We start from the raw sequence: 19,060 nt of genomic DNA, 5'->3' as shown, positions 1-19,060 counted from the left end.
GGGGTACTGGGATTGAGCCCTGCATCAGGCTCCCTGCTCAGCAGGGAGTCTGTTTCACCCTCTGCCCCTCCCCCCGCTCGTGCTCTCTCTCTCTCTCTCAAATAAATAAATAAAATCTTTTAAAAAATAAAAAAGAAATTGGTTGCATTTCTTTACACTAATAATGAAGTAGCAGAAAGAGAAATTAAGAAAAAAATTCCATTTACAATTACACCAAAATAATAAAATACTTAGAAATAAACTTAACCAAGGAGGTGAAAGACCTGTACTCTGAAAACTATGAGACATTGATGAAAGAAATTGAAGATGAAACAAACAAATGGAAAGATATTCCATGCTCATAGATTGGAAGAACCAATATTGTTAAAACGGCCATACTACCCAAAGCAATCTACCGACTTAATGCAATGCCTGTCACAATACCAACAACATTTGTTCACAGAACTAGAACAAATAATGCTGAAATTTGTGTGGAACCACAAAAGATCTCAAAAGGCCAAAGCAGTCTTGAGAAAGAACAAAGCTGGAGGTATCACAATCCCAGATTTCATGATATACAACAAAGTAATAGTGTTAGGCAGGAAGCTAGGCATTAGCAATAGGAGGATGGACCTTAGACCTCCTGATGCAGAGCCCCAACCGAAGACCACCCAGTAGTGCAATTGCTGGGTCATAGGGCAGCTCTATTTTCAACTTTTTGAGGAAACTCCATACTATTTTCCACAGTGGCTGCACCAGCTTGCATTCCCACCAACAGTGTAGGAGGGTTCCTCTTTCTCCGCATCCCCGCCAACATCTGTCATTTCCTGACTTGTTAATTTTAGCCATTCTGACTGGTGTGAGGTGGTATGTCATTGAGGTTTTGATTTGGATTTCCCTGATGCCGAGCGATGTTGAGCACTTTTTCATGTGTCTGTTGGCCATTTGGATGTCTTCTTTGGAGAAATGTCTGTTCATGTCTTCTGCCCATTTCTTGATTGGATCATTTGTTCCTTGGGGGTTGAGTTTGATAAGTTCTTTATAGATTTTGGATACTAGCCCTTTATCTGATATGTCATTTGCAAATATCTTCTCCCATTCCGTTGGTTGTCTTTTGGTTTTGTTGACTGTTTCTTTTGCTGTGCAAAAGCTTCTTATCTTGATGAGGTCCCAATAGTTCATTTTTGCCCTTGCTTCCCTTGCCTTTGGCGATGTTTCTAGGAAGAAGTTGCTGCGGCTGAGGTCGAAGAGGTTGCCGCCTGTGTTCTCCTTTAGGATTTTGATGGACTCCTGTCTCACATTGAGGTCTTTCAACCATTTGGAGTCTATTTTTGTGTGTGGTGTAAGGAAATGGTCCAGTTTCATTCTTCTGCATGTGGCTGTCCAATTTTCCCAACACCATTTGTTGAAGAGACTGTCTTTTTTCCATTGGACATTCTTTCCTGCTTTGTAAAAGATTAGTTGACCATAGAGTTGAGGGTCCATTTCTGGGCTCTCTATTCTGTTCCATTGATCTATGTGTCTGTTTTTTGTGCCAGTACCATACTGTCTTGATGATGACAGCTTTGTAATAGAGCTGGAAGTCCAGAATTGTGAAGCCACCAGCTTTGCCTTTCTTTTTCAACATTCTTCTGGCTATTTGGGGTCTTTTCTGGTTCCATACAAATTTTAGGATTATTTGTTCCATTTCTTTGAAAAAAGTGGATGGTATTTTGATAGGGATTGCATTGAATGTGTAGATTGCTCTAGGTAGCATTGACATCTTCACAATATTTGTTCTTCCGATCCATGAGCATGGAACATTTTCCCATTTCTTTGTGTCTTCCTCAATTTCTTTCATGAGTATTTTATAGTTTTCTGAGTACAGAATCTTTGCCTCTTTGGTTAGATTTATTCCTAGGTATCTTATGGTTTTGGGTGCAATTGTAAATGGGATTGATTCCTTAATTTCTCTTCCTTCTGTCTTGTTGGTGTATAGGAATGCCACTGATTTCTGTGCATTGATTTTATATCCTGCCACTTCACTGAATTTCTGTATGAGTTCTAGCAGTTTTGGGGTGGAGTCCTTTGGGTTTTCCACATAAAGTATCATATCATCTGCAAAGAGTGAGAGTTTTAACTTCTTCTTTGCCACTTCGGATGCCATTTATTTCTTTTTGTTGTCTGATTGCTGTGGCTAGGACTTCTAATACTATGTTGAATAGCAGTGGTGATAGTGGATATCCCTGCCGTGTTCCTGACCTTGGGGGGAAAGCTCTCAGTTTTTCTCCATTGAGAATGATATTTGCTGTGGGTTTTTCATAGGTGGCTTTTATGATATTGAGGTATGTACCCTTTATCCCTATACTCTGAAGAGTTTTGATCAAGAAAGGATGCTGTTCTTTGTCAAATGCTTTTTCTGCATCTATTGAGAGGATCATATGGTTCTTGTTCTTTCTTTTATTAATGTATTGTATCACATGGATTGATTTGCAGATGTTGAACCAACCTTGCAGCCCAGGGATAAATCCCACTTGGTCGTGGTGAATAATCCTTTTAATGTACTGTTGGATCCTATTGGCTAGTATTTTGGTGAGAATTTTTGCATCCATGTTCATCAGGGATATTGGTCTGTAATTCTTCTTTTTGATGGGGTCTTTGTCTGGTTTGGGGATCAAGGTAATGGTGGCTTCATTAAACGAGTTTGGAAGTTTTCCTTCCATTTCTATTTTTTGGAACATTTTCAGAAGGATAGGTATTAATTCTTCTTTTAAATGTTTGGTAGAGTTCCCCTGGGAAGCCATCTGGCCCTGGGCTTTTGTGTTTTGGGAGATTTTTGATTACTGCTTCAATTTCCTTAGTGGTTATAGGTTTGTTCAGGTTTTCTATTTCTTCCTGGTTCAGTTTTGGTAGTTGATACATCTCTAGGAATGCATCCATTTCTTCCAGATTATCTAATTTGCTGGCATAGAGTTGCTCATAATATGTTCTTATAACTGTTTGTATTTCTTTGGTGTTGGTTGTGATCTCTCCTCTTTCATTCATGATTTTGTTTATTTGGGTCATTTCACTTTTCTTTTTGATAAGTCGGACCAGGGGTTTATCAATCTTGTTAATTCTTTCAAAGAACCAGCTCTCAGTTTCATTGATCTGTTCTACTCTTCTTTTGGTTTCTATTTCATTGATTTCTGCTCTGATCTTTCTTATTTCTCTTCTCCTGCTGGGTTTAGGCTTTATTTGCTGTTCTTTCTCCAGCTCCTTTAGATGTAGTGTTAGGGGCGCCTGGGTGGCTCAGATGGTTAAGCGTCTGCCTTCGGCTCAGGTCATGATCCCGGGGTCCTGGGATCGAGTCCCGCATCGGGCTCCCTGCTAGGCGGGGAGCCTGCTTCTCCCTCTGCCTCTGACTCTCTCTCTCTGACTCTCATGAATAAATAAATAAAAAACATTTAGATGTAGTGTTAGGTTGTGTATTTGAGGCCTTTCTTGTTTCTTGAGAAAGGTTTGTATTGCTATATACTTTCCTCTTAGGACTGCCTTTGCTGTATCCCAAAATTTTGAACAGTTGTGTTTTCATTTTCATTGGTTTCCATGAATTTTTTAAAATTCTTCTTTAATTTCCTGGTTGACCCATTCATTCTTTAGTAGGACGCTCTTTAGCCTCCATGTATTTGAGTTCTTTCCAACTTTCCTCTTGTGATTGAGTACTAGTTACAAAGCATTGTGGTCTGAAAATATGCAGGGAATGATCCCAATCTTTTGGTACCAGTTGAGACCTGATTTGTGCCCTAGGATGGGATCTATTCTGGAAAATGTTCCATGGGAGCTAGAGAAGAATGTGTATCCTGTTGCTTTGGGATGGAACGTTCTGAATATATCTGTGAAGTTCATTTGGTCCAGTGTGTCATTTAAAGCCTTTATTTCCTTGTTGATCTTTTGCTTAGATGATCTGTCCATTTCAGTGAGGAGTGTGTTAAAGTCCCCCACTATTATTGTATTGTTGTCGATGTGTTTCTTTGCTTTTGTTATTAATTGCCTTATATAATTGGCTGCTCCCATGTTAGGGGCATAGATATTTACAATTGTTAGATCTTCTTGTTGGATAGACCCTTTAAGGAGGATATAGTGTCCTTCCTCATCTCTTATTACAGTCTTTGGTTTAAAATCTAATTTGTCTGATACAAGGATTGCCACCCCAGCTTTCTTTTGGTGTCCATTAGCATGATAAATGGTTTTCCACCCCCTCACTTTCAATCTGGGGGTGTCTTTGGGTCTAAAATGAGTCTCTTGCAGACAGCATATCGATGGGTCTTGTTTTTTTCATCCAATCTGATAGCCTGTGTCTTTTGATTGGGGCATTTAGCCCATTTACATTCAGGGTAACTATTGAAAGATATGAATATAGTGCCATTGTATTGCCTGTAAGGTGACTGTTACTGTATATTGTCTGTGTTCTTTCTGGTCTATGTTGCTTTTAGGCTCTCTCTTTGCTTAGAGGACCCCTTTCAATATTTCTTGTAGGGCTGGTTTTGTGTTTGCAAATTCCTTTAGTTTTTGTTTGTCCTGGAAGCTTTTTATCTCTCCTTCTATTTTCAATGACAGCCTAGCTGATATAGTATTCTTGGCTGCATATTTTTCTCATTTAGTGCTCTGAATATATCCTGCCAGTCCTTCCGGCCTGCCAGGTCTCTGTAGTTAGGTCTGTTGCCAATCTAATGTTTCTACCATTGTAGGTTACAGATCTCTTCTCCCAAGCTGCTTTCAGGATTTTCTCTTTGTCTGTGAGACTTGTAAGTTTTACTATTAGATGTTGGGGTGTTGACCTATTTTTATTGATTTTGAGAGGGGTTCTCTGTGCCTCCTGGATTTTGATACCTGTTTCCTTCCCCAAATTAGGGAAGTTCTCTGCTATAATTTGCTCCAATATATCTTCTGCCCCTCTCTCTCTTTCTTCTTCTTCTGGGATCCCAATTATTCTAATATTGTTTCATCTTATGGTATCGCTTATCTCTTGAATTCTTCCCTCGTGATCCAGTAGTTGTTTATCTCTCTTTTTCTCAGCTTCTTTATTTTCCATCATTTGGTCTTCTATATCACTGATTCTCTCTTCTGCCTCATTTATCCTAGCAGTTAGAGCCTCCATTTTTTTTTGCACCTCATTAATAGCCTTTTTGATTTCAACTTGGTTAGATTTTAGTTCTTTTATTTCTCCAGAAAGGGTTTCTCTAATATCTTCCAAGCTTTTTTCAAGCCCAGCTAGTATCTTTAAAATTGTCATTCTGAACTCTAGTTCCAACATCTGACTAATGTCCATATTGATTAGGTCCCTGGCAGTCGGTACTGCCTCTTGTTCTTTTTTATTTGAGGTGATTTTTCCATCTTATCATTTTGCCAGAGGAGAATAGATGAATGAGAGAACAAAATGCTAACAGGGTAACAACGTCCCCAGAAAAATATACACTAAACAAATCAGAAGAGACCTGAAACTGGGGGAAAAGAAAAGGAAAGAAAGAGAAAAGAAAAAAAAAAAAAGAAAAAGATAAAAACAAACAAATACAAAAAAAACCAAACAGAATATGATCAAATATGATCAGGTTGGTGCAGAGATCAGTTCCACACACTAGATTTTGGTCTGTTAGAAGAAAGTGCCTCCCAAAATTTTAAAGAAAGAAAAACTTATATATGTACAAAAATAAGGGTTAATACGATGAAGGGATGGAATATGACTGTAAAGATGAAAATTATAAAAGATTTTATAAAAGGAATTGATAAAATAAGAAGTTGGTTGAAAAAAGAAAGAAGAGGATTTAAAAAAAATAAAAAGGGAGAGAATGTGATCAGGCAGGAGACTAGAACAAAGCCATACATTAGAGATTTAGGGTATATTTTGGTCTGTTAGAAGAAACTGTATCCCAGTATTTTAAAGAGAGAACAACTTATATATATACATCAAAAATTAGGCTAACTACAATGAAGGGATAGAATATGACTCTAAAAATAAAAAATAAAAAAAAATTTTAAAAAAGGGATTGATAAGATGTTGGTTGAAAAAGGGAAAAAGAAAAATTTTAAAAAAAGAAAGAAAGTTAAAAAAAAATTAACTTTGAAAGACTAAAGAATCATGGTAAAAAAGCCATGAATTCCATGTGTAGTATTCCCCTAGCGCTGGAGTTCTGCTGTTCGCACTGATCAGTAAACTTGGTCTTGGCTGGCTGTTCTTGCTGATCTTCTGGGGGAGGGGCCTGTTGCCGTGGTTCCCAAATGTCTTTGCCAGAGATGGAATTGCCCCGCCTTTGCCAGTCCGGGCTAAGGCATCTGCTCAGGTTTGCTCTTGGGAGGTTTTGTTCCCTGCAAACTTTCTGCACAGCTTTGGAGGATGAGAGTGAAAATGGCGGCCGCCCAATCTCCACCCCGGAGGAGCCGAGAACTCGGGCCCCGCTCCTCAGTGAGCCCCCAGAGAAAAGCAGTCAATCACTCCCGTCTCCCCGGTCTCCGGCCACACTCTGTGCTCACCCAGCCTGTGACCGAGCATTTCTATCTCTGGCACCCGACCCCATTTGGAGTCTCCAAACCCAGCAGATCCCTGTGGTGTGCTCCTGCGCCGCTCCTCCTGGGGGAGGAAGGGGGGTCTCCCCGGATCTGCCACTTGTTGCATCCCTGCTGGAGGAGCAGTGGCCCGACTGTGCCGTGGATCACAGTTTATGGCAACCCTGAGCTGAGAGCCCACTCCTCAGTTCCGTCTCTGCAGCTGGCTTCCCTCTCCGATACCTGGGAGTTCTGCTGCACTCAGGCATCCCTGGTCTTTCTGTGACCCCAAGGGTCCTGAGACCACACAGTCCCAGCGAGGGTTCCACCCCTTGCTTAGCCACTGGAGCGACGTCCCTCAGTGGAGCAGACTTCTTAAAAGTTCTGATTTTGTGCTCCGCTGCTCTATCACTTGCTGGTAGCACCTGATGGAGGCCCCCTCCCCTGCCATCTATCTTCCCGAATATCACCTGGGATTCACTTCTCCGCACATCCTACCTTCCAGAAAGTGGTTGCTTTTCTGTTCAGAGAGTTGCTGCTATTCTTTTCTTTGATCTACTGTTGAGTTCGTAGGTGTTCAGAATGGTTTGATCCCTATCTAGCTGAATTCCTGGGACCAGACAAAATTAGGTCTCCTACTCCTCCACCATCTCGCTCCTCCAATGGGATACATTTTTTGAATACTGAAAGAAAAGAACTATCAACCTAGATTTCTATATCTACCTAAATTATACTTCATGATGCAGGAAAAATAAAGAAATTCTCAAATAAAGGAAAATTGAGAGAATCTGTCATCAGCAGACCTACCCTAAAAGAATAGCTAAAAGAAGTTCTCTTAATAAAGAGTAAATGCTAGTGGAAGAAAGGTTGAAACCATAGAAGAGAAAGAAGAACATTGGAATGGGGGAAAATATGGATGAGTATAATAGACTCTTACTTCTCATTAGTTTCTTAGTATTTGATAAGTGAACTAAAAGTTATAAAATCTGATATAGTGCCCAATTTATGTAGAAGAAATACTTAACAAATTATATTTTTTAAGTGGGGAGGGTAAGGGGACATAAAGAAAGTAAGGTTTCTGCACTTAAATCAAAATAATTAAACTGCAATACCAGAAAGCTGAGATAAGTTATGTAGGTGTATTGTAATATCTACAGCAAACACTAAGAAAATGATACAAAGAAATATACTAAAAAGCACTACAAATAGATGAAGATAGAATCCTAAAAAAATGTTCAAATCACCCAGAGGAATGTAAGAAAAGAACAGAAGAAGAATAGGAAACAGAAAAATCAAACAGGAAAAAAAATGACACACTAACATAACAATAATTACCTTAAATATAAATGCCCCCAATATAATTAAGAGAGATTCACAGAGTAGGAAAAAAATAACTGATCCAACAAAATGCTTTCTATAAGACACTCATTTTAAATACAGTGACAGTGCTAAGTTGAAAGGCAAAGGAAGGATAAGATATGCTATACAAACATTAATTTAGAAAACAGGAATATGTATATCAATATGAGATAAAATATAGTTCAGAATAAAAAAAATGACTAGAAACAAAAAAGTTCATGAGATAATGATAAAAGGATTAGTCCACTAGGAAGGCATACACTCCTAAATGCATATACATCAAAGAACTGTGCATCAGAACACAAGATGCAAAAAAATGAAAAAGCTAAAAGAATAGACAAATTTACTACTGTAGTAGATGACTTCAACCCCTACTCTCAAAGCTTTATAGAGTACTAAACAGAAAAGAAACTAAACAATACAATCAACCCAAATGATTATATATACATACAACAAAGAATAATATCCATAACAAACTCTCAAAGCTCAACAGTGAACAAACAATCCAACTAGAAAATGGGCAAAAGACATGAGGTGGCATTTCCCTGAAGAGGATATACAGATGGCAAATAAGCACATGAAAAGATGTTCAATATAATCAGACATTTAGAAAATGCAAACTAAAACCACAATGAAACATCACTGTGCATCCATCAGAATGGCTTAACTAAACAGTGGCAACACCAAATTCTGGTAAGGATATGAACAAACTGGCTAATTCATGCATTTCTGGTGAGAATGAAAATGATACAACTACTCTGGAAAAGAGTTTGGCAATATCTTAAAAAATTAAACATGTATTTACCATACATTGCAGAAATTGCACTTGTGGCCATTTATCCCAAAGAAATGAAAACTATGTTCACACAAAAACCTGTATATATACTGTATATATAGGTTTTCTGTGCATAAACAGAAAACCTACATACAAAACCTAGATATATAAACCACCTATATATATAAATAGGCAGTTTAGAATATATAGAATATAATAGAATATGTAAAATTCTGCCTATACAAAAACATATATATATGTTATATATATATATACAGGTCTATATCAACTTATTATTAATAACCCCCAACTGGAAATAATCCACTCATATTTCAATGAGTGAATGGTTAAGCAAACTGTGCTATATCCATACCATGGAATCCAATAAAAAGGAACAAACTATTGATGCACTCAGCAATTTGGGTGAATCTCCAGGGAATTATGCTGAGTGAAAATAGCTATTCCAAAAAAGTCAAATACTGTATGATTCCATTCATATAACATTCTTGAAATGGAAAAAATTATAGAAATGGAGAACATAGAGAACAGGTTAGTGGTCGCCAGGGTATAGGAACGGGTAGGTCAGGGGGACAAGGAGGTAAGTATGGTCAAAAAAGGGCACCAGGAGGGACCCTTGTAGTGATATAACTGTTTTGTATCTTGACCATATCATTTTGAATATCCTGGTTGTGACACTGTGGCTTGCAAATTGCTATTATTGAGGGAAACTTGGTACAGGGATATCTCTATATCATTTCTTATGACATCTGAATTTACAATTACCATAAAATGGGAAGTTTAATTTTACAAAAAAAAAGACATGGATATCACAAAAGTCAAGTTAGTAAATTGCCACTGGGAGAAGGGAATGGATTATAATCAAGGAAGGTTACATGGAAGTATTTTTGTGGTTTTGGCAATGTATAATTTATTGACTTGGGTGATGGTTATATGCATTTCACTTCATAAATATTCATTGAATTGTACAAGTAAGTTTTATGCAGTTTTCTGCATATATGACATATATCATAATGGAAAAATATATTTTCAAAATATACATTTGCTCCTTTGCTTAAAATTCTCCAATTGCTGTTTTCCTTTGTTCGTAAGATAAAATCTAAACTCCTCATTGAGGCCTACAGGGTCTTCTTCATCAATTGTTCCCCTCCTCCTGTTCTGTACTCCTGACATATTGGACTTTTTTCAGGTCTTCTCATTATAGGATTTTTGCAAAGTTCTTCTGTTAGCTTGGGATGATTTAGCACTCTCCCTACCATTCTTCAACTACAGATTCAACTCAAACCTATCAGACTACATCAAACCCCTCCTCGATATGCTTTCCAAGCTCCCCATATTTTCCTTTATTAATATTTCCATAATTGATAATAACATTTTAAGTAATAATTTAACTACTGCCAGTGTCCCCCTTAACCCCTTGGCCTCTAGGCCATAAATTCCATGAGTACAAGAACCCCATCTACGTGTTCCTTACAGTGCCAGAACCATGCCTGGCACATAGGACACAACATATTTGTGGAATAAATGGAATACAATTCCATTACGTCATTCTGTGTTACATTGGAAGGCAACATAGTATGTTGGAAAGGTTCTTTAGAATAAAATTGATCAAACTGATCAAATCTTGACTCTATCACTTACTAGCTATTGACCTCAGGCAGGATCCTTTACCTCTCTAATATTTAATTTCATCATCTTCAAAATAAAATTAATAATTATTATCTTATAGGACTGTCACAAAGTTGAAAGGAAATAATTCATATCAAGATTCTTACCATATCATAATGTCAAAACAGAAGAAGCATGCAGTAAGCCTTTTCCTGCATAAATTCCCTTCCCATTTAATCCAGGAGAACCTTTTTTTAAAAATTATATTTTATTATGTTATGTTAATCACCATACATTACATCATTAGTTTTTGGTGTAGTGTTCCATGATTCATTGTTTGCATATAACACCCAGTGCTCCATTCAGTATGTGTCCTCCTTAATACCCATCACCAGGCTAACCCATTCCCCCACCCCCCTCCCCTCTAGAAATTCCAGGAGAACTTTTGTTCTCCAAAACAACTCAGTTTCTTTTCTCAAATATAGAAATTATATAGCTTACCACTTCCCCCCCTTTTTTATAGCTCAAGCACTAAACTTCTCAGCGCAAGCAATGTAAGTGCCTCAGTTACACTAAATGATATTTAAGGACCCTTTCAGGGCTGTAGTTTCTGGTTCTTTCCATGAGAGTGCTTGGTATAAATAGAAGATCATACACTGAATGAGCCCCTATAGACTGCTTGCAGCTTTCAATCACAGGATTTTGCATGCATGGAGCAGGTGGTTGCCTACTTAGTATGATCTGATAAGGCTAAGCAGGGTTGCAAATAGATATAATTTTTTATTCCAATGCTTATCCACTGACAGAGGATGGTTCTGAGGCAGTGCTTATTTAAGTTGTACAGAAGACAATGGTATGATCAATTAGTGATTTGTGCTCAAGCACATAATGGAAGAATGGTGGCATTTTTACTGCATGATTATTATTCAAGATCTTGTAGTATATCTTCCCACCACCTGACCCAAAGCCTGGAATTCCACCATTGGTGTTTTATACCTCTGGGAGGGGCCAAAGGAGCAACCAAAGGCTCGTTAGTAGGCCTAGACTGATAGCAAGAGCTGATTGACAGGCAGCTCAAACCTGATGATAGTGGTACATAGGATAATACTGGTTGCTGAAAGTTCAGGGCATAGAAGAGAAATGAAGCTTCCTATCTGTAGGCCATGTTCATTGCTTTTCTGGGCTTTCTTGGGTCCCCGTACTCTTTAGAAGTCACGACAGAGAGGTGATAGATTTGGTGTTGATTCTCACCTTGGTCCTTTAGATCATGTCATGTTCTAAGGTAACTCACCCCATGCCTGTGGGTGTCAAGAACAAAATGACTATGGAGAACAGCTCAGTTCCTACATACTAGCTGGGAGGACTTCCCTCCCTCTCTCCCCTACTCTTCCTTTCCCTCCTTCCTTTCTTCCCTCCTATCCTCCTTTATCTCACCTCTTCCTTCCTGTCCCCAGTTGTCTCTCTGACCTCTCTTATTCTGTTTCCTGCCCAAATCCCCAGCTATGTCTGTGCTGTGCCATCAGGGGTGTCTCCAGTCCATCTTCCCTACCCTGAGTCCCTTTAAGAGCCTTGACTGAGGAACACTTATGGTTTGCAGACACCAAGTGATTATTATCCACCTGCCTGAGACCCAGGAAAGGTTAGTGTGGTCTTCCTGCCCTTGATAAAGTGGGAGCTCTGTGAGGGAGAGATTGTGTCTTGATTACATAGGGCCTGGCGTTGAGGTGATTATTGAGTGACCATATTTGAATGAACTGAATGAATGACCTGGAAGAAACTTGGGGTCAATCTAGTTGAAGCCCCTGGTCCATATCTCATTACATATTGTATTACAAATATGGAACCTGGGATCAGGAAAAGAGAAGATTACACAGTGACTTAGGGGAAAAACTAGGGTTTAATTCTAATTCTTTAAATTCTCGACAAGAGCTCATTCTGCTGCTTCCTAACTGGTAATTTGGGCTTTTCTCTGTTCCCGTTTCTTCATATGTAAATGAGGACTATAATAATACCTGACTCACTGGATAAATATGAAAATTAAATGGGTTCATCCACGTTTAGCATGTAGAATACTCTTGGCTCACAAAAAATGCTTAATAAATGTTGGCTATTATTATATTTCTTTCATTGTATATAATATATATATTATATTATTATATTGCTAAAATTCATCTTAAATAGAACTGCTTAACTTAATATGCTGTGATCACAGCTGATGAAAAGATCTCTTTGGGGAAATTGGGAGGCATCAAAAGTCAGGAAGGAGCTCTGCTCAGGAGTTCCTTCGGAGACTTACATGTAGAATTTAAGAAACAAAACAAGTGAACATGGAGGGGAAAGAGAGGCAAACCAAGAAACATACTCTTAACTATAGAAGACAAACTGATGGTTATCAGAGGGGAGGTGGGTGAGGGGGAATGGGTTAAAGAGGTGATGGGGATTAAGTAGGGCACTTGTGATGAGCACTGGGTGTTGTATGTAAGTGATGAATCACTAAATTTTACACCTGAAACTAATATTGCACTGTATGTTAACTAACAGGAATTTAAATAAAAACTTGGAAAGAAAAAAACCAGTTCTTTCTGAGAACCCCCTTCCCATACTCCTTTCCAAGAATCTCTGCCCACCCAACCCCCAGGAAACCCTGTAAACCAGATCCTATAGGTTTGCCTAGGGTATTAGAGGTGGGAGCAGAAAAATCACACCCTTTTCCTGGAATACTATCTTCCATATAGAATTCACATGGATACATATGTATCCATGACCCCTGAACTTTTTCCACCATGTGAAATCTGCTGAGCTTTCTACCACATGAAATCTACAGAATGGTTGGGCTTTCTTGAGATATTTCTACTTTTTGGATGGAACTTCATAGAGAGAATTTTAGTTTAATTCTGTAGTCCCACAGCAGCTATTCCCAAGGTACCCTCATTACCTATCCTTTGGGGCTACCTGCCTATCCAGCCCATGATAGAGAGAGTTGACGTGCACTACTTCAAAAAGCAGAGACAGTGCCAATGAGTGACAGCTTTGGAGATGCCAATTTAGATTCAGTTTAAGAAAGAATTTTCTTTTTTTTTTAAAGAAAGAGTTTTCTAATGATTTAAGTTGTCAGTCTAACAATAGATTGGGTAGACTTCCTTGTAACGTGGGGATGGTCTCACATTATGGTTAAGAACAGGGACTAGAAGGCCCTTTGGCAAGGATGTTGAAGAAGTGATTCTTGCCACTTTCATCTCTGAGATTTTATTATTTGGTAAGTTTAAAAAACTCAATCTTCAGGGCATCTGGGTGGCTCAGTCGGTTAAGTGTCTGCCTTAGGCTCATGTCATGATCCTAGGGTCCCGGGATCGAGCCCCACGTCGGGTTCCTTGCTCAGCGGAGAGCCTGCTTCTCCCTCTCCCTCTCCCTCTGCCTGACGCTCTGCCTACTTATGCTCTCTATCTTTCTGTCAAATAAATAAATAAAATCTTTAAAAAAACAAACAAACTCAATCTTCAGTGGACCCTGCTGCCTACCTCAGGGTCTCTCAAAGTGTGGTTTATGAATCCTTTGCATTAGCATAATGTGAGGCACCTATAAAATATTATGTTCCCAGCTCCATCCTTTGCTACTGAATCAGGATTGTTGGACAATAGTTGCCAGTAATTTGAGTGTTTAATAAATTACCTGGCTACTCCAGCTTGCTCCTACTACTTGTTGGGTTACAAATAAGTAACCCCAAAACTGTACCTTTTGCCATTCCAACCATTGACTCCTCTCCTTCCTTTCTGTATTTTCATAGTTCACCCAAACCTTTTGTGTCCTTTACTGCTCTCTTCAACTTTCTCCCCGGGCTTATTAGTCTTGTGATTCTGGGAAAGTTAACTCAACTTCTCAGAGACTAAGAAGCCTGGCATACAATAGGTGCTCCTTAAAATTCAATTCCTTTCTGCCCTTTTCTTATTTCTTTAGCACTTTCTTCATTCTGTACCCTTAGCTTTAAACTTTTTCTCCTCATTTGTTGTGATCCTCAGTACACTGATTCCCCACTCCTCCATCTTTATTAGCACATATGTGCTCACATATACATACCAAAAAAGAAAAGAAAAAATAGGGGAAAAAATCAACTTTAATCAATTATTTGGGTACTTACTATGTGGGAGACCCTCTGATAGGTACTGGAGCTACAGAATGAACATAGCATGATCCCTACTGTCAAAGGGATCACTTTCTAGCAGAGGAGACAGTCACATACACAAACTGCTCATCTCATATCCAGAGTGCTATGGAAGCTGAGAGAAAAGGATCATGGATTCTGACCTGCATATGAGAAGAAAGGAGAATCAGGGAAGGCAATAAGGAGGTATATGTCAGAGTTGCAGGAAACAGAGCAGTGTAGGGGAAGAATGGAGAGTGCATCTGGACAAGCAAGTAGAAAATGTCCAGTGCAGATAGGGAATATTGACAGGGAGGTGGTTTGGAATGTACTCTGAGGTGTCTGTGTATTCTCCAGGTGGAGATGGTAGGTAGATAGTTGGATCATACCTGTCTGAAGTTCAGGAGTGAAGTTAGGGCTGAAGAACTGAATTAAGGATAGATCATCATATAGGTAAGACTTGGAGCCTTGAAGAAGAGAGTACCAGATGGTTAAAGTGAGTGAGAAGGGAAGACCTAGTTCACAGAGGCCTCTCTTTTTGGAACTCTGACCAGTCCAGAGAAACTTCTTAACTATTTCTTTCAAGAGGAGTTCTGGAGTCATCAGTGTTGCCCTAGGCTATGCAGTATGAGTTAGAAAAAAATCTTCTTTGGGCAGACCCACTACACAACGGTGTGCCTTCTGGGTGAGTGCAGCACTATGAGCAGCTATTTGATAAGCAGGACAATTGTAAGGCATAAATGGTACAACCCTACAATGTGGCCTTGAGTACCACCACCAAGAAGATGGGTATAGGTGGAGAAGTTCATCAGGCGCCAGTCTAGCCTTTCTTGGAGGAGAGCTACCTAGACTCTCACACAAGGAATAGGGCTTCAAGTCCTTTGCTTTGGCTGGAAGAAAAATGGAAGATTTCCCCAGAATCTCATGGTTCTTATCTAAAGGCCACAGGCTTTGGTATTTGAGGTATTTCAGCAGGGGGAAGTTTTCCTGAGGCAATTGCAGAATAGTTAAATGGAAACTGTTGGATTTTGGGTATTGTTCTAAGAACCACCCACCAGAAGAGCCCTGATTGATCAGTTGCTCTTCTTTGAAGGTCCCAGTACCAAGCCTCCGGTAGATGCTTATCTATTTCACTCATCCGTCTGTGGCTGGGTAAGAGAACTTCATAGCAACCCAGGAGCCCAGCTACTCAGAGATGAGTTCAGATCCCCTGAATCCAGTCCTTAAAAACATGCTGCCTAATCAGGGTCATAATCACTGAGCAACCTGCTACCTGCTCAGGTTCATAATCACTGAATGATCCCTGATCCTAGGCTGGAGGCACAAGGTAGGTGACCCAGACAGGAAATTAAATGTCAGATTAGGGGCCCCAAGATAGCATCATAGCAGTAACAAAAGGAAGACAAGTAGCACTTATTTTGGGCTGGTACTAAAGCCTCAGTTCAAAACAGTCTGAGCTTATTGGTCAGGTCAGAAGGTCCTAACTGTTCTTAGAGAAGGGAGGCAGAAATTGGAATCCAGGTAGGGTCTAATAAGAAAAATCCTGAGGGGACCCTGGATGGCTCAGTCAGTTGAGCGTCTGCCTCTTGGTTTCTGCTTATATGATGATGTCATGGGTCGTGGGATCGAGCCCTTCATTGGTTTCCCTGCTCAGCTGGGGGAGTCTGCTTGAAGATTCTCTCCCTCTGCCCCTCCTCCCTCAAATAGATAAATACATCTTTTAAAAAAATGAAGAAAAATCCTGAGAGCCTGTTGTCTATAGCTGCTCCCATTAGTCCATAAGCCATCTCTTCCTTGTCCAAACCAGAGAGCTGGCTTGAGGGACAGTTATGCATGTGGGCTGCATTCCTCTTCCCTGTCCTTGTCTTAGCTAGGATGAGCATGTAACCAGACACTGGTTCTGCTGACAGGAGCTGTCAGCAGCAGAATAGGTTGCTGATGACAAGGCATGTCAAACAGACTAGGGCTGATCTTCATGTACAGAATCCAACAGGAGTCTGATTAAATCTTGACCATTGGCTCATGTGCTAGGACACAAATCCTTGTGAGTACTTAGTGCCAGTTCTGGCCTATGGGGCTAGGCTAGATATGCCTATGGGAATAAGCCATGTATTGCCACAATTCCTCTTGGCAAGAAGAAGCCCAAGACTTTAGGTCAAGAGCCTCTAACCCTTTCCTTTCTCTTTTCTCCCTCTCTCCCTTCTCTCATCAGCACATTCTCTGGAGGAACCTCTGGCCTTAACCTATGGCATTATCTATCCCAAGGAAAATTCCTGTATTTTAAGAAGAGCCTTTAGTAGATAACACATTAAACCAGTGTTTTTCAAACTGTGAGTCACAACAAACTAGTAAATTATGAAATCAATTTAGTGGGTAACAACTATAATTACATAGAACAAAATTACATAGAACAAAATAGAAAATATCACAGTGATTTCACATACTAAGGATCCTTATTGTTTAGTGAAACTTGTTTTTATATTTGGTTGAACAATATGAAATTGCCAATGTTTACCAATTTTTGACGTATAAAAACTATAATCCATATATACATGAAAATATATATGAATATACACACAAATACACATGCAAGTGAAAGCATTTACTGGTTCATACAATAAAATGTCTTCCTTACTATGGATCAATGGGTAAAAAATGTTTAAAGCCGCTGCCTTAAACAGAGAAGATGGCCAGAGACAAGCTGTAGGTAGTTCACTGGGGGAAACAACTTTGAGCAGAGGCCTTTTGGGATTCAGTACTTCTCAAATAAAGGTAGCAACCTTCTTTGTTAACTGTAGAATCTTCTGATTTTATTTGTACACTAGATCTGGTGCATTTTAGGTAGTCCTAGCCTCCCCACCAAGATAATGAGTGTATTCAGGGAGTCTTTTTTTATTTAAAATCAATTAATTACCATATAGTGTATTAGTTTCAGGGGTAGAATTTATTGATTCATCAGTTGCATAAACACCCAGTGCTCATTACATCAAGTGCCCTTTTTAAATGCACATCACCCAGTCACCCCACACCTCGATCCACCTCCCCTCCAGCAATCCTCAGTTGGTTTCCTATAGTTAAGAGTCTCTTATGGTTTGTTTCCCTTTCTGTTTTTGTCTTATTTTATTTTTCCTTCCCTTCTATGTTCATCTGTTTTGTTTCTTTAATTCCACATATGAGTGAAATCATATGGTATTTGTCTTTCTCTAACTGACTTATTTCGCTTAGCATAATACCCTCTAGTTCCATCCATGTCCCTGCAAATGGCAGGATTTCATTCTTTTTGATGGCTAATATTCTAATATATATATACCACTTCTTCTTTATCCATTCATCTGTCAATGGACATATGGGCTATTTCCACATTTTGGCTATTGTAGACATTGCTGCTATAAACATTGGGGTGCAGGTGCCCCTTCGAATCACTATGTTTGTATTCTTAGGATAAATAGTTAGTAGTGCGATTGCTGGGTCATAAGGTAGCTCTATTTTTAACTTTCTGAGGAACCTCCAACTATTTTCCAGAGTGGCTGCACCAGTTTGCATTCCCACCAACAGTGTAAGAAGGTTCTTCAGGGAGTCTTTTCTGCAGAAACACACCTAAGAGGAGAAAAGAACAAGGCCTTCTGGGATTGGTAAATTGGGGCTTCCATCTTTGGTCCTCAGTGTTTGCCTCTAGACTCCACTCACCCTGGTGTGCCATTGACAAGTATGAATAAACCATACAGGGCCCTCTAGCACTTCCTGTGTCTGCCTGGTTCTCAGAGCATAAATTCTTTTTTTCTAAATGAGGTATATTGACATATGACATTAAAATAGTTTCAGGTGTACCATATAATGACTCGATATTTGTATGTATTGTGAAATGATCACAATAAATCTAGTTAGTATCCTTCACCAAACATAGTTATAAAACTTTTCTCTTGTTATGAGGACTTTAAAGATCTACTGTCTTGGCAACTTTCAAATATGCAATACATTAACTATACTTATCAGGCTGCATATTACATCCTTATGACTTACTTATTTAATAATGGGAGTTTGTACCTTTTGACCGCCTTCAAGAATTTCGTGACTCCTCTCTCCATGGCCTCTGGCAACCACCAGTTTGTTCTCTGTATCTATGAGCTTTTTTTTTTATTTTTTAGATTCCACATATAAGTGAGATCATACAGTATTTGTCTTTCTCTGCCTGACTTATTTTACTTAGCATAATGCTCTAAGTGCATCCATGTTAATGCAAATGGCAAGATTTCATTCTTTATATGACCGAATAATATTCCATTGTATTGCTTTTCCATTCATCTGTTAATGGACACTTAGGTTGTTTCCATATCTTGGCTATTGTAAATAATGCTGCAACAAACATGGGGGTGAACATATCTTTTTGAGTTAGTGTTTTCATTTTTCTTTGGATAAATATCCAGAAGAGAAGTTGCTGGATCATATGGTAATTCTATTTTTAAGTTTTCAAGGAACCTTTGTTTTCAAGGAACCTTTGCTTTTTTCCATAGTTGCTGAACCAATTTATGTCAGCACCAACACAAGGGAATTTTTAAGTGTGCAAGGTTTTCCTTTCTCCACATCCTCCCCAATTCTTTTTCTCTTTCTTTCCTTTTCTTTCTTTCTTTCTTTCTTTCTTTCTTTCTTTCTTTCTTTCTTTCTTTCTTTCTTTCTTTCTTTCT

The sequence above is a fragment of the Phoca vitulina genome, unplaced genomic scaffold (assembly GCF_004348235.1).
Source record: "Phoca vitulina isolate PV1807 unplaced genomic scaffold, GSC_HSeal_1.0 scaffold77, whole genome shotgun sequence".
Lineage (NCBI taxonomy): Eukaryota > Metazoa > Chordata > Mammalia > Carnivora > Phocidae > Phoca > Phoca vitulina.
This window is presented reverse-complemented; position numbering follows the sequence as displayed.